At 44.9% G+C, this 17,227-nt stretch overlaps 1 protein-coding gene across 1 annotated transcript in view; it reads right to left on the reverse strand.

Moving 5' to 3' along the window:
- Nucleotides 1-17,227, reverse strand: part of LOC144688735 (phospholipid phosphatase-related protein type 3-like) — a 103,683-nt gene that overhangs the window by 50,516 nt on the left and 35,940 nt on the right. The gene's annotated exons all lie outside the window — the stretch shown is intronic.

The following is a 17,227-nucleotide window of genomic DNA, read 5'->3' on the forward strand; positions in this document are numbered from 1 at the left end:
TTATAAACTCTTTGAAGTGGGACTTATGCATGGGCTGGCATTAGTTGGCAAAAGTTGGCATTGGGGTCTAAAGAGTCATCAGGGTGAGTGGAGGAGCATAGGTTGGCATAGGGGCTATAAAAGGCCATTGGGGGATAGGTAAAAGGTCATAGGTTGGCATGGAAGGTGTGAGGGGCCATGCGTGATTGATGGGTGCATGAGGTGGCATGGCTTAGCATGAATAGGGTGTGAGGAGTGTATTGGGGAGGGTGAGGTATAAGAGCTGGAGAGCTTTTTTTTGTTTTATTGTGCATTTTCATAGCCTCGATAAAGTGCTGAAGCACCAAGGCAAGTCTGTTGCCCAGCCCTCCTCCACACCCAGCAGCCTCCAACCTTTTTCTAGGTCACCCACCATGACTCCTATTTTCACTTGGACTGAAAATCCAACCTTCTGGAGCACCTTTTCCTGGGACAGATTTGCAAAGCCAGGAATTGTACCGACTCTGCCCCTCTGACCTGGGAATGAAAATTCAGGCCGTACACTCCGAGGCCCCTCTGTCCCTCTGCATTTCTCAGAATCCGAAACATTTATTGTGAATTCCTTTGCCCTGATTATCCCACCATGAATGCATCACCTCAGACTTCTCCAACTGAATTCCATTCACCATTTTTCTACCCACAAGACCAGTCCATTGATATCTTCCTGCAGACTACAGTTTCTTCCTCACTATCAGCCACACAACCAATTGTCATAATATCTATAAACACCTTGATCATTCCCCCATACTTAAGACTAAATCATTACATATATACCACAGACAACAGTGTACCCAGTATGGAGTCCCGTTGCAAACAGCCTTCCAGTTACAAAGATACCATTACTTATAATCCTTTACTTTCTGCCACTGAGCCCACTTTGGATCCAACTTGTCACTTTCCCTTGGATCTCATTGATTTTTATTTTTCTGACCATTTTGCCATGTAGACCTTACCAAAAGCTTTGCTAAAATCCATGTAGACAATATCAAATGCCCTACCATCATCCACCCTCCTTACCTCCTTAAAAAATCCAATGAAGATAGTCAGTCTCAAATCCATGCAGACTGTTCCTCGATTAATCTGTGGCTCTCTAAATGACCATTTATACTGTCTCTCAGAAATTTTTCCAACACTTTGCATGCCACCAAAATTACGTTGACTGGTCTATAATTGCCCGGACTATCCTTTCCTCCCTTTTTAAACAATGGTACAGCATTAACAGTCCTCCAGTCCACTGGCACCATGCCTGTAGTCCAAAAGGATTGGAAAATGATGATCTGAGGCTCTGCGGTTTCTTCCCTTGCTTCCATTAACAGCCTAAGGTATATTTCACCCAGCCCTAGCAATTCATCCACTTTTAATGATACTAAACACCTTAATGTTTCCTCCCTCAATATGTTTATCCCCTCCAACATTTCGCACTTCTCCTTAACTACAATGTCTGTTTCATGCCTCTTTTTTGTGAAAACAGATGCAAGGCATTCATTCAGAACCTTTCTTATATCTTCCGCCTCCACACATTACCTTTTTGGTCTCTAATTGTCCCTATTATTTCCTTCATTATTCTCTCACTTTTTATGTATTTGTAAAATATCTTTGAGTTTCCCTTGATTTCACATGACAATACTTTTTTCGTGTTCTCTTTGATTTCTTAATTTCCTTTTTAATTTCATCCCTGCTCTTTGTCTAGTGTAAGATAAAGCAAATACAAAGAAAGATCCCGTGAACATAAAGTTATTTTTTATTAGGACAATACAAATTACAGGGCAATATTGTGGGAAGAAAAACTGGCAATTGTATAGTGCTTTTCACAATCTCAGAACATCCCGAAGTGCTTATAGCCAATGAAGTATTTTTTTGAGGTGCTGTGTAGGAAAGATGGCCAAATCGGACCAGTTTTTCTGGCTTGGCATTTGATATTTTTGTCCTTTTCTATGAACAGTCTTAGCATGTCCCTTATGTTCAAGACAAGTTGATGTTTCCATATGAAAGCTTGACACCACACTGATACATACACATGCACTGAAAAATGTACACGTGCACAAGAACACACGCACATGCAAGAACACACGCATGCATAAGAACACTCATGCACTCACAGGAACACATGCACAAGGACACATGCATTCACGAGAAGACACGTCCACTTGCAAAAACACATGCACAAGAACATGTGCATGCAAAAGAACACTCATACATGCTGTCATGAAGCTATTAATGTATATAATGTTATTGGAAATTATTTTTTTAAAATAGAGGTTTAGTCTATAGGTGTGTCTTAATTGGATTAAAGCCAGCTAGTCTGGGTGCTTTGAAGTATGGTAGTTTTGAGAAGTAAACAGGAGTAGAAGTACATTTGCATTTTGTTGAATAGAGCAGTCAAGAGTGGAAGTGAAATCTTGCACCTAGCTAGGGGATACCAAGCAATGTTTATATTACTAATAAAATTGGTACTATGAAAGGAGTTCAAAGGGCCTGGTGATACAATAAAAATTTACATTCAAAGAGAACTGCTGGGTATAACAGAAGGGAGTTTTGTGTGTGCAGGGCAGAGGCATGTAGCATCAAAGCAGCTGTAAGCCTACAACTGTCTGCAAAGGAACCAAATTGAAAGGAACCTCATTTTGAATTCATAAGGTGAAAATACTTTGCCTGGTGTCTGGTTAAGTCTGTTGGTTATCATTACCTTGTTGGAGATTAATTTGGAAATTTGTTAAAAGTTATGATAGTAGTAATTTGTAGCCATATGTATATGTTTAATTTGTTGTATATTAATAAAGGTCACGTTTAGTTTGATATAAAAACCTCTTGAGAACTGGTGGTCATATTCCAAAATTTAGAGCTGCATCTCAAACATACCAATTGAAAATATAGGTTATGACAGTTGTTTAAAGTTTCCCTCTGGGATTTTAAATAACTCAGCTTTTACCAACTACTGTGTCATTGCACAGGCACAAGAACACATGTGCACACACAAGAACACACACAGTAGTTCATTGCTTCTAAAGAATTGTGTGTGTAAAGAGGAAAAAGTCACAAGTTTAATTTTCTCAAGTGATCACAATTCCTGTCTACAGATCTGATGTGCCATTACTTTATTGCTGATACAGAACTACCAGTCACATCAATACCCCCGATGCAGTTCAATTACTATCAGAAAGTTGCTGGACTGTGTGGGGGTCAGTGTCCAGGAGCTTACAAAGCAAGATTCCAGGCTGTATGTCATGTGCAGTAGCTGCTTATTGACAGGGTATGATTCAGACTGGCAGGATGTAATCATCAAGCTAAAAAAGGTCAATATGTTGTGAGGAGAAGGAACAATGCTCATATGATCAGTAACTAGTGAATAATTACACAGAAACACTGCAAACAGCATGTTCATTATCACAGCAGACTCATCAACAACAAGAACTTGTATTTATATAGCACATATAATGTAGTAAACATGTCAGGATGCTGCACAGGAACAATTTCAGAATTTAACATGGGGTCAGACAATGCAATACTAGGACAGGTAAATAAAATTTGGTCAAAGAGATTGGTTTTAAGGAGTGACTAGAAGGAGGAGAGAGGTGTGGCGTGGTTTTGGGAGGGAATTCCAGAGCTTAGGGTCTCGGCAGCTGAAGGCATGGCTGTCAAAGTAGGCGCAAAATAAATCAGGGACGCACAAGAAACCTAAATAAAAGGAATTCATTGTTCTTGAGCTGGAAGAGGCTCCAGACATAGGTAGGCATGGGATCATGGAGGGATTTGAACACAACAATGAGAATTTTAAAATTGAATGGTTGCTGGACTAGGAGCCAATGTAGGTCAGTGAACCCACGAATAATAGGCAATGTTTTCTTTAAGCTGTGTGCGTACCTGGCCAAGCAACAACCCAGATGTTACCATGCAGGTCACGTACAAGTTGTCTCCTTTAAGATAACATTTAAAGGTACCATGTGCTTAAATGAATAGGACACGCCCAACAAAAAACAACAGGGTCATTGGTGATGGGTGAATGAGAATTGGTGAGTTTTAAGGTACTTGCAGCAGAGTTACGAGCATGAGAAATAGGAATAGTTCATATTGTCCCTTGAGCCTGCTCCACCATTCAATATGACAGGCTGATCTTCCACCTCAACTCCACTTTCCTACCCACTCCCCATAACGATTTCTGTAGTACCCAGCTCTGAATATACTCATCGGCTGAGCATCCATACCAAAGATTCCAAAAATTCACAACCCTCTGAGTGAAGAAATTTCTCCTCATCTGAGTTTCAAACAGCTGATCCCTTATCCTGAGGCATTGGCTCTGATCTTCCGGTCTCCAGATTGTTGGAGGCCAGACGTACCCCGCAAGATGCACTTCGGGACACTGTGGGTGTCCCAATGCAATGACTCAGTTGGAATTGCTTGGGAAGCTTGAACTTCCAATGGGCCATCCTCTTGTTCCCCGGGACCCTCCGAAAATGTCTCCAACTCCGAGTTAGGGCCAGAGACTTTGGATAGTTCCAACATAACTAACCTGGGTAGTTACCAAGGAAATGTTAGACAGAAAGAAACCTAGTCTAACTCCTGGGTAACTATACAACTGAACCTCCCCAACCCCTCCACCCCAACCCCTGTCTGCCCCCTGATCTCCCCGATATTCCACCTGACTCCCCTCTGACCCAGCTTGGCTAACCCTCACCACTCAACAGCCCCCCTGACCAAACCACCCCCCACCCCTACCAACACGAACTGACTAGCCCCTACCACCCAACTCCACCCCCGACCTGACCTGACTAGACCCCACCACCCAGTATAACATCCCCAAACCCCAACTCTCCCCTGACCCAACCTGACTAGCCCCCATCATTCGACTCCACCCCGACTTCCTCTCTAACAAGACCTGACTAGCCCCCGATCTGGCAATACCTCCCAAACTGACCCGACAACCCCCCCTCCACCCACCTACCCATCACACCCACCTTCCACCCTATACAACTGCCTCCCTCCCATGTCATCCCATCCAGCTGTCACCCTGTTCAACTACCACCCTACCCACCTACCCATTTACACACTCATCCATTCACTCAAACTCATTCACTAACACATTGAGAAGCTTGGGGGCTTTTAAACATTTACCCGAACACAACAGCTAGTGCTGTAAAAAAGAGAGTGTGGCTTCTGCACAGATGTTCCTTGCTGCTGTATGAAAGGAATCCTGTGCTGAGGGCACTCTGGAGGATCCTCTATCAGAAGTCAGAACCTTTTCAACAGACTCAGGTAAGTGGATAGTTTTCTGTCTGATCAGAGTTGGACACAGGGGTTCCAACTCTGATCGGCAGTTTTGGTGCAGTGATCCCTGGTTTTGGACTCTCCAGCCAGGAGAAACAGTCTTCCAGTATTTACCCTGACAAGCCCTCTAAGAATTTGATATGTCTCATTGAGATTGTATCTCATTCTTCTAAACTCTACTCAATCTCTCCTCACAGTGTAGTCCACTCATCCAGTCCACTCATCTCAGGAATTAGGTTAGTTGAAATTTTGCTGCATGTGCCTCCAAGACAAGTATATTCTTCCGTGGACATTGAGACCAAAACTGTGCACAGTACTCCAGGTGTGGTCTCACCAAAGGCCTTATATAATTGCTGCAAGACTCTCTTACACATATACTCCAACCACCTTGCAATGAGACAAACATAGACTTCCGAATTGCTGTACCGGAATATTAACTTCCAGTAATTTGTGTAAAAGGATCCCCAAATCCCCCGAATGCCAATATTTACTAGCTTCTCTCCTTTTAGAAAAATAACCTACTTTTCAATTCTTTCTCCCAAAATGGATAATTACACACTTCCCCATATTATACACTATCTTCCATCTTCTTGCTGATTCACTTAACCTATCTACATCCCTTTGCAGCCTCTTTAAGTCCTCCTCATAGCTTACTTTGCCAGTTTGCCATGGTGTGTTTCTGGGCAAGCTAAGGTGTACCCATTAAACTAAAGATTCCCCATCATCTTGTAAATCCATCAGGGATGCAAGTACAGTTAACTCAGGAACAAAATATTGATGTTGGGCAAGTCTGGCATGACCATGTTTACCACACATCTCTAATTGACCTGAGAAGGTGGTGATGGACCTATTTCCTGAATGGTCACAGTTTTATGGTGAAGCTGCTCCTACAATAATGCTTGTTAGAAAATTCCAGGACTCTGAACTAGCAATGCTGACAGATCGGTCACTTATATCCAAATCGGGAGTGTGTGCAATTTGGAGATATGTTCACACCAGAATGGTTCTCTTGCCATTCTCAATGGCAGATATCACAGTGTCGGGAGGTATTACAGAAGAAGGAATGGTGAGTTGCTATAGTTCATTCCATAGGTAAGTGGTTCTCATTTTTTTTATGTTGAAGGACCTCTTTTACATATAAACATACGTACATACAAATTAGAAGCAGGAGTAGGCCCCTCAGTCCCTCGAGCCTGCTCTGCCATTTAATAAGATCACGGCTGACCTGACTGTAACCTCAACCCCACATACCCACCTACCCCCAATAACCTTTCACCCCTTTACTTATCAAGAATCTATCTACTTCTACCTTAAAAATATTCAAAGACTCTGCTTCCAGCGCCTTTTGAGGAAGAGAGTTCCAAAGACTCTCAATCCTCAGAGAAAAAATTTCTCCTCATCTCTGTCTTAAATGGGTGACCTCTTATTTTTAAACAGCGACCCCTAGATCTGAATTCTCCCATGAGGAAACATCCTTTCCACATTCACCCTGTCAAGACCCCTCAGGATCTTATATGTTTCGATCAAGTTGCCTTCTACTCTTCTAAACTCCAGTGGATACAAGCCTAGCCTGTCCAACCTTTCCTCATAAGACAACCTGCCCATTCCAGGTATTGTTCTAGCAAACATTTTCAAATGGATTAATAATCATGCCAAACCAATCTAAATGATAATGCTTTATAATACACATAGAGTTAGAACAAGGTCACGATGAAATAGTCAGAAAGGAACTTGCTCAGCATTTGCTATTACAGATGTTGAGATTTTGACATTGATATTCTTGTAGTTTGTTTCTTTGATCCATGTCTTTGAAATGATTTTACCGGTTTTCTTTGTAGAAGTCGTACCAAATGTAGTATTAGAGATTTAACAAAATATTTTTAAGCATAACGCAAAATGGTTGCTTGGTGTACCGAGAGCTGACAGGAAGAAGGTCAGGTTGTGAACAGACAATGACCAGAAGAGAGAGAAAATGCCCAGACATGTAGGCAGAAAGGAGTCAAACTGCAGCTACACACACAGAACCCTGGAACAAAGGACCAGCCCAGTCTGGTTTGAACACTGCAATCAGGATGCGGGCAGCTGTGATGACCCCAAGGACCCATCATCTCATTGGGGGGGGTAACTTGAGGCTGAAAGGGCTGTGCCAATGAGAAAGTGACATCACAACAAATGTAGAATGCAGGTCCGACAGAAGGGTATAAAAACTGGGTGTGCAGGAGACTCGTGGCTGCAGACGGAACAGAGGGTAGCCTGGTCAGCTGTGAACGTGAGTTACAGAACATGATGGTTTGACAACCTGATCTTGTCTGTCTCTCAAGAAACCAAGCAACCCGATTGTGAGTGTACATTAGCAGATATTTGTATCAGTATTTTTACATTAATATTGATTTATGTGCTAAGGGATTTAGGCTAATAAAAGTGTTGTTTGTTACACAAGTAAAGTGTACATTGAGTCATTGATATCTGGAGTAGACCTCTGAACCACAAGGATTAAGTAGCTGATCCAGGGAAGGGGATAGCCTACAGCAAACAGATAATTACCTGGAGAAGCCATTTGAGGACCATTTCACTGTTGTAAACAGTGATGAGACAGACCAAATAACAGAGATAAAGGATGAGTGTGACTCTACTAACGTTCTAGTACATCCCATCTGAATGTCTTTTATTGTGGTCAAAGATAGCCTGTTAATGACCTACATACCCAATCAGTTCACAGATCACATTCAATACAAACAGCTATTGACTACATCACTATTAACAGCAGTCACAACATATTCTGATGTTTAGCCGACTCAAACTAGGTTATGTTAACTTTTAAAAAAATCTTCTCATAAGCAAGTGCCTCCAGTTCTATGACACTTGAATGTGACACTCTCAGGAATATTTCACAGATCTGTGCAAATCCAGCTCAGTTTCTCCATCTTAAGGAATTCACATAACAGATGTAACATGGTGGAAGATTTAAATAATGCAAACTGATAGCTTTTCCACAAATACAAGAATTGAACTAACAAGGGATCAATATACATAGGAAATGTGGAGATGCTCAGCGGCCAGGTAACTATAAAGACACTTGTTCGCTGCACTAGTCCATATTGAATGCAACTGAGTATCACAGCAGCAGCTGGCCTCCCACCAACCCCATCCCCTCTTGCAGAAAGTCAATGGGAGACTCATCAATGGAACCCATGGCAGCCAAGGTGCCCATCCCCCTGAAAAGGATGAGCAGACAGAGGCTTCAGGCATGGACACCTTGTCAGCTACCCTTGCAGGACTAACATGAACTACCATTAATTTAGACAAAATGGGTGGCTTGTCTTTTCTTTCTTTCCTTTTCCCCCTTGTGTTTTTATCTCTCTCTCTCATCCACGGAGAGATTATTTAGTGGAAAGTCCCTACAGAACCCCAGGGGACTGTGGACCTCAGTTTGAGAACCACAACTGTTAGGTCATATGTAGAGCAGTCAGAGTGTCTGGTCATGGTGGGCATGGATATTGAGTCCAGTGGTAAGGGTGGGATTGATCGAGTAAAGTGCTCCCTCCTAGATGAATTGGGCTTCTCCAGTTTCTGCAGCTGCACCCATCCAGGAAAATGGTGATTGTTCCATTACATTCCTGAATTCAGCCCTGCAGCTGGAGAGGCAATGATGGGTCAGGAGGTGAGCCATTCATTGCAGAGTTCCCAGTCTCTGACCTGTAACTGCCATCAAGGTATTGATGGTGGGGGACTCAATGATGGCAATACCATTGAAAACCAAGGGGAGATGGTCATGCTTCCATTGTTCAAGATTATTATTATCAAGATTAAGTGGCATAAATGTTACCAGCCAATTGACAGCCACGACCATCTTTCTTTAGGTCAGGTATTATTTCAGCCATTGAAGAGTTGCATTTTTGACCCTCAGAGGCTTCCGTTTTAATGAGCCTACCTAAGTGGGAGGGTGTCACTTGGCAGGAATGTGGCCAAGCACCTCCAGTGAAACAAAGGGCTTGGGGGAATGGGGAAATCATGGGAGGTGGGAGAGATTTTAGGCCTGTGCTCATGAAGCTGGGCAGTTAGAACGGAGCTTGTATCCTGGGAGCACACACTGGGAACTTGGATTGTAATTTCCTTTGTTTGACATCCCCCATTCATTTTGATGGATAAGGTAATCTCTGTAGGTGAGTTCCTGATATGCACTCCTGTTACACAAAGCATTGTACCAGGAGCACTTATTCATAAAATCTCTTCCCTGGCCCTGCTAAGTTCCATACATTACATTGCAGATTGACTTATGTTCTGTCACAAGGTGAAAGATGGTATTGGTCACTGCACAGCTACAGACTGTCTTTTACTACAGCTCCAACTCCTTTTGCACATTCACCCCTCTTTCACTTGTCACTCTGCTACCACTGTGCTGTGTTGACCAGGTAAATGCCCAAAATGTGCAAGAGGTAAGTTGCTTACTGTCAGGCTCTAGATCACTAGCAGAGCTTGCACACAACCAGTGCACATCAGGAAGCAGTGAGTAAAGAATCGGGATTTTCCAAAACATCTCGCTAGTCTGTGTAATATACACTGTTGTGTATCAATTATAAATAAGAAATTTTGGGAACACCCTATGAAAGATTCCAGGTAGAATGAGCCCAATTAATCCATTCAGCCTGCCCCATATAAAAGCAGTGACTTCAGCTTCACAATTAGGCCACTCCCGGCCATCATGGAATTTCAAGAGAAAATCCAGTAAAAACCTGAGCCCAATTAGGGAAAAGCCCATCTGGAAGACAAAGAGAACTTTAAGCCGAAAAAGCTTGTCCCTGTTTTATAGATGGGTTTCATAGAGCATCATTTCACCTTAACTGTCCATGACTTTCCTTCCACCATAAAATCAGAAGTGGGGATGTTCGCTGATGATTGCACAATGTTCAGCACCATTTGCAACTCTTCAGTTACTTAAGCAGTCCATGTCCAAATGCAGCAAGACCTGGACAATATCCAAGCTTGGGCTGACGAGTGGCAAGTAACATTTGTGCCATGCAAATACCAAGCAATGACCATCTCCAACAAGAGAGAATCCAACCATTGCCCCTTGATGTTCAATGGCATTACCATCACTGAATCCCCCACTATCAACATCCTGGGGGCTACCATTGACCAGAAACTGAACTGGACTAGCCATATAAATGTTGTGACTACAAGAGCAGGTCAGAGGCTAGGAATCATGCAGCAAGTAACTCACTTCCTGACTCCCCAAAGCCTGTCCACCATCTACAAGGCACAGTTTAGGAATGTGATGGAAGACTCTCCACTTGCCTGGATGAGTGCAACTCCCACAACACTCAAGAAACTTGACACCATTCAGGGCAAGTAGCCACCTTGATTGGCACCCCATGCACAAACATTCACTCTCTCCACTACCAATGCACAGTGGCAGCAGTGTGTACCATCTACAAAATGCACTGCAGGAACCTTAGACAGCACCTTCCAAAGCCATGACCACTACCAACTAGAAGGACAAGGGCAGGAGATACATGGGGATACCACCACCTGGAAGTTCCCCTCCAAGCCACTCACCATCCTGACTTGGAAATATATCGCTGTCCCTTCACTGTCGCTGTGTCAAAATCCTGGAACTCCCTTCTTAACAGCACTGTCGGTGTACCTACACCACACGGACAGCAGCGGTTCAAGAAGGCAACTTATCACCAGCTTCTCAAGGGCAATTAGGGATGGGCAATAAATGCTGGCCCAGCCAGCGATGCCCACATGCCGTAAATGAATAGAAAACCCAGTTGATGAGGCTGAAAACCATCCCTCTAATGAACATGTCTCCATCTCACCAAATCCCTGGTCTCTCGAGAAACATAACTGCACATTCTCTTAAACCCAGTTAAAATGTCCAAAGCAGTTCCTGGTGATTTACTCCACATCTCCAATACCCTTTGGGCCACAAAGTTTGAATAGGTTTCCCTTGTTAATCCTTTGATGACCCATGTGCTTTGGGAGACATTTATTTTCTTTTTGTGCGATGTCCCCTTAAGACAGAAGTGGGATGGGGAGCATTCTGAAAGATGGTTAATTTGAATTCCTGATTATGGTGGTTTCCTGATTGTGACATCATTAGTCTCTAAGAAATATGCATGTGACCTGGGGTTGCCATGCTGATGAACAGCTAACAAGCAAAGGGTAAAGCAAAAACCAATTGCAGTGGGGTTGGATTTCAGTCTGTGTTTTCTGTTTGACAGTTCAGAACACATGGAGAATTTGGGTGAGTAAAACAAGCAGGGAACTCTCTGAATGGAACAGTTTTATGTTTGACAGTTTCAGAACAGATCCTGATGTTGAAGCACATCTCTGAGAATAGAGCAGAGGCAGTATTACTGTGTGTACAATTGTAAAGGACAGAACACTGAAAACACAAAGGATGAATTTCCGGCTTCATGGAACAAATGGAAATTCTGCAGTGACACTAAAAAGAGAGGAATCACTGATTGCCTAATCTCAAAATGGTCCAGATACTGGACGCAAGTGTCACTGTAATGGAAGAATTAAAGACAGGCAGAATGAGGATGAAAGCACAGTTAGCAAATCTGGCTATTACAGCAGAAGACAGAATTAGAACAGCTATAATAGGTGAATGAATCCCAGGAGTTCACAAGGAACTGTCCATCGATTGATACTATTCAGAGACATGTACTTCTCACACTGCCCAAAGGGGCAGCAGATGCAGAAAGAAAATCATGGAAACAAAATAAATGTGTCTATGAGCTGAATTCTGGTGTGCTTGTGTTAGAAAGTGATCACATACCAGAGAAAGACCCTCTGTTACTGTAAGATCTCCCTCTTGCACTAGCGGTCCTGTCAGATGTAAAAGCGTAAGCACAGGCTATAGTTTGCGTAGATTAGACAATGGCCACACAGGCCACAGAATAACCTCAGAACAGGACAGAAGTCCTTATTATTGTGAAATTTTGGTGACTGCAAATGAACTTTAGGACAAACTAATAAGATGCAAAACAGGGGGAATTAAATAGTTGGAGAGAGTTTGGAGTTTATTCTGATGTACCAGATTAGGGGCATCAGCTTGGTCACATCAGTGGATTTGTACTGAAAAAGTACTTGCAGATTTGACTTGAAGGCTGAAGCTAGTTGCTTGGGTTTTGAAGAGTCACACAGATGGACTATCCTACAAATGGAAATGTAATCTTGAAAAAATTTAGCTTTTGGCCACATATTCATTCGAGTGTAGATCAGCTGATATAAAAAATAAACACACGTTTTGTCCCAGATGGAAGTGTTTCTGAAATCACCCAAAAGGGCAGCAGGAACTAAACAAATGTATCTTTGGCGTGAAAGAGGCCTCAGGGGTGTGGGTACTTTTCAGTGAGATTTGTTTTGCTGAAAACAGGTTGTGTTCAATCTAAAGTAGATCCCACAATGTTTTATTGGTATCATAAAGGAAAACTTTCAGGCATATTTTTAACGTATTTTGATGATTTTTTTAAAAAAATTGGGTGGTTCTGTGGAATTTGGGAATTGTGTTACTAATAAGGTTAGAGTAGAACTTAAAATTAAGAGTCCAGCTGGAGAAGCTTTTAAATATATTGGTTTAGATATTAAGCAGAGTAGGTCTAGGATAACTTTAAATCAACAATCCTACTTAGAGAGTGTTACTCCCATTCTAGTTAATCGTACTATGTCATTACAGAAAGAAAATGGGCCAGATTTTCCAGTTTCCAGATCGTCGGATGTCAGGCGTATGATGGAAGATGTGCATCGGGACCCTATGGAAGTCCTGATGTACAGACCTATATGGGAATTTCCCTGGATGTTTAAACGTCCGGTGGGCAATTCTCCTGCTCCCCAGCACAGTCTGTGAATGTCCCCAGGCATAATTTTCCATTCTGGAGACCAAGTCCAGTGACGGGCGGGAAAGTCGACGGGATTCCCACTGGGTGACAGGACAGCTGAACACACACGATCTTCCACTTTTCAGCTCTTTAATTATATGCGCCAAAAGGAGATCGGCAAATCTTGTGGCGAGGTGGGCAGGAAGTCGCTCACCTCACCTCATGGGGTCAAAGGTCCTGGCACCATATTTAAAGGGCACCCAAATAGATATTCACTCATTACAGGCCAGGAGCTCCGTATTACTCCTCAGAGTCCGTGTGGCCCCAGCTTGTTCTGGAGAAGCTCACAGATATGAGCAACCACATCTTGGGACTTAACAAGGGTGCCTCCAGCATTGCCTTTTGTTCATCTCTAGGTAAGAGCACTGCTGGCAATACACACTTGGTGGGGCAATGCTCGCTGTTGTAGTGGTCCATGTTCGCCAGCCTCTTGATTTTACAGATGCCTCGCTACCTCTTGCTGCTCAGGCCCTTGCTCCTCCTGGCCCTTTGCCACTTGGCATTGGGCCTTCCTTCTCCTCATCTGGATGAGAACCAGTATAGGGGCAGGGATGCCCACAGCCTGCATCATCGATGCTTCAGTGGATGTGTGAATGAATTGAAGTGATACATTTAGTGAACATGTTCTTTACAGGTTTCCCTCCATCTCAAAGCCAGCAGCCCTTCGCCTGGCCTCCGTCTAGACGTGGCATCCCCACCCCAATCCTTCCAGGTAAAGGACATCCTGGAGCACCAGATTTTCATTTTCCTCCTATTCATACATGAATGTGTATGGAGACATTGCTCTTTGACCAGGGTGATGAGAGCCATGTGCAAGAAGCCTCAAGTAGACACTTATCCACTTGTCTTCACTACTCTCGAAACTCTATAGAGAGACCATTGCCCTGGCAGCGTAGAAAGACTAACTACATGATCCCTTGTCGGCCATGACCATTCATCCAGCAGGATGGAGGTTTGAAGTCGGGAGTTGCTGCCTTTGCAACCCATGCCCCTTGGAAACATCCACCTCTATCCCTCCCTTCATCCCTGCCTCTGACTGCAGCCGACAGCAAATGGCACAGAATGAACTGCAACTCCACACCTTGCTGGGATCTCGATGTAACGAGACCCATGAGTTGGAAACAAACCCGCTGCACTGCAGCCTTCACCATAGACAGGAGAACACAAGTGAGCATGGCTAACACCCAGTCGCCTCATGATTATTAGGGTGTCCCTTTAGTCGGCCATTTGTGCTGACCTTGAACTCCACACGCCTTAAGGACCCTCCTCCCACCTTGAGGAATCTCACTGTTTGACTAACTGCGTGGTCAAGTCAGTTTGGAAAAATAGTGCATGTCACCTTTCAAACTCACTCCGCCATCTTCTACCCCCCTCCTATCACCCACCAACTTCCCCCAATCACCATAGACCCACCCAATATCACCATTCCTCTCCCATCTGTCACCCCCTTGAATGCGCCCCCCCCATTACCCTGGACCTTATCACGATCCACCCTCCACATGTCTTTCCTCCCCTCAGAGCCAGCACCTATTACAGTCCCCATGCCCACCCTGACCGGCCCTCCCATTATCTGAGCCACCTGTCTTCCCCTCCATGACCCACCTGATGAGACTTTTACCTACCACGCTCTCACTCTGGACCTGCCACCCTACCGCATCCCACTCCCCGCTCTGACTGAGCTTTCCTCCTATCACCAGCACCGAGTTCTCCCTCCCATCCCCAATTCCCCAGACAGACGTTCTCCCCCTCCTCCTTGTCACTTGACATTTACACCCCCTTTCCCCAGACATTCTTCCCCCCTTCTCTCTGGTTGTTCACCGCCCTTTCCCTGGACATTCACTCCCCGCTCTTTCCATGGACATTTCCCCCTTCCATGGGCACTCTCCCCACCCTTCCCCCATAAGCCCTCCCTGTCCAGCCTTTGCTCCACCCTACAACCCTCACGTGATGTCCCCAAGAAGGAGAAAGCGCATCTACGGACCTCAAAGTCATGGAAGAGGTGAAGCTCACCAGGTGCATCACACTTATATACAGTTGTAAAACCGAACATTCTAAATTTTTGCTGGTGGGGAACATAATTTGGAGGGGGAACTTAATTCTGGTGAGATGGCCATTTTATGAGCATGCATGAGATGCTAATGTTGCAAATGGAGTTCCCGACATCATTCACTTGGAAGATCGAACCGCCTCAACAGTCAAAAGAACAACATTCCAACAGTTTATCCCGCCGTTGCGAAACAGGTTTTTGCCTCTCACTAAATTAAGTGGTCCCACCCACCACCATTTCCATTGCTGGCGGGAGCAGAAAGCTCTGTGCTCAGACCCTGAATTAGAGTGGGAGACTTGGGAGAGGCCTATGGTACTTACCTGGACAGTTACCGAGGAAATGCTAGAAAGATTAAAACCTAGGGCGGAATCGCCCCAGATTTGCACTAAGTGCGGTAGCGGGCGGACAATGATTTACCTGCCGGCCGCAATGGCGGCTTTTCACATCATATTGTCCCAAACCCAGCACATTAATCATGCATTCCCGGGAAACACGCTAGTTCAATGGTGGGCGAGCTCTCATTCTCTCGCCATGCCATCACCTCGCTGCTTCAGCACGCTGCACATCATATTTAAAGTCCAGCCGCGTGCACACATCTCAGTGCTCCCAGACCACAACTACTGCAGGGAAGATGTCCACGAAAGGCAAAGACTGCAGCCCCCAGGTTTAGTGACACATCACTGGAATGCCATGTGGAGGCCCGCCGTGATGACCTTTATCCTCGCGCTGGCTGCAGGATGGGCAGCGGCATCACCAATCCAGCATGGCAGGTGATGGCAATGGTGGTCAGTGCCAATGCTGCACAGAAGAAGATGGCCATCCAATGCAGATAGAGGATGAATGATCTCACCCGTGCAGCTAGGGTATGGCAACCATCTCATCACTCTAAACTCACACACTCAAGCCCATCACACATTCACTGGCATCTCACTCACTGCCAACTCAAGGGACATCACCACCCATTCTCACACACATCTGGTCTCATCTCCTCTGGAGACTACCTCCTCAGCCCTCACCATTTGAGGCCATGCACAGATCAACATGTGCCCCCACACACACCCTGGGATACCCTCCTTCTCCAGTACAGCCCTCGTCCTGCAGCCTCTTCCCTTGTCTCAGGCCATTTCTCCCCCTTTGCCAAACAAGCCCCAGCCCAGCAGCTGTTGAAAAGCCCCCCACATATGGCTGATCTGCTAGGTAGAGACCGGCCCATGAGCTCCCCTAAAAGTGATGTGGTGCTGTCTGTGAAGCCTGGCGCTGATGACAGTGAGTGCTGCCCGAAGCAAGGTAGGCAAACAAACCTTGAAGTCCTGAGTGAAGTGCAGTTCACCAGTGCTGTTGTGAAACACACCGGCGTGTTTTCCCACCGACATGAGTCTTGATCCAGTGGGGGGGTGGATGAGTCTGACGGGCAAGCCGAATAATGATACGCAGGTGTATTACAATGAGGTTCCTGACGTCCGATGGTGGGAAATGCGACCCGCCATCGACAGACCGAGCAAACGATTGCAAAGTGGTTTCATGCTGTCGTGAAACCGATTGCGCCTTATTGTCCGCTCACACCATCAAATATACCCGGCGCTGGCTGGCACGGGGAATACCAGCCCTAGTCTAACACATGGGTAACTATATAACTGACCCCACAATTACCTTCACCACCACCCCCACCACACTGGGATGGGTACCTCGCCGCCTCCCCACCTCCCCTGATTCAGTCGGGAACGTGAAGGTTTGCAGGGAGCCTTCCTGCCCAGATACCAGTTGAGGCCTTAAGTGACCAATTAATGCCCAATTAAGGGTCCCATCCCACTGCCATTGGTATTAAACCAGCAATGGGTGGGGGTGGCAAGCGGGGATCTGACATTCAGAAGGGGGTTCCCCAAATGAGTGCCACCCTCCCTGCCTTTTCCTACAAACCCCAGCCCCTCTCGCTAGCAACCCACCCCGCTGTCACTTGCCTTTCTCCAGGGATCCCACACTGAATCTTGGTGAAGGCCAAAGCGTATTA

The sequence above is a fragment of the Cetorhinus maximus genome, chromosome 13 (genome assembly GCF_964194155.1).
Source record: "Cetorhinus maximus chromosome 13, sCetMax3.hap1.1, whole genome shotgun sequence".
NCBI lineage: Eukaryota > Metazoa > Chordata > Chondrichthyes > Lamniformes > Cetorhinidae > Cetorhinus > Cetorhinus maximus.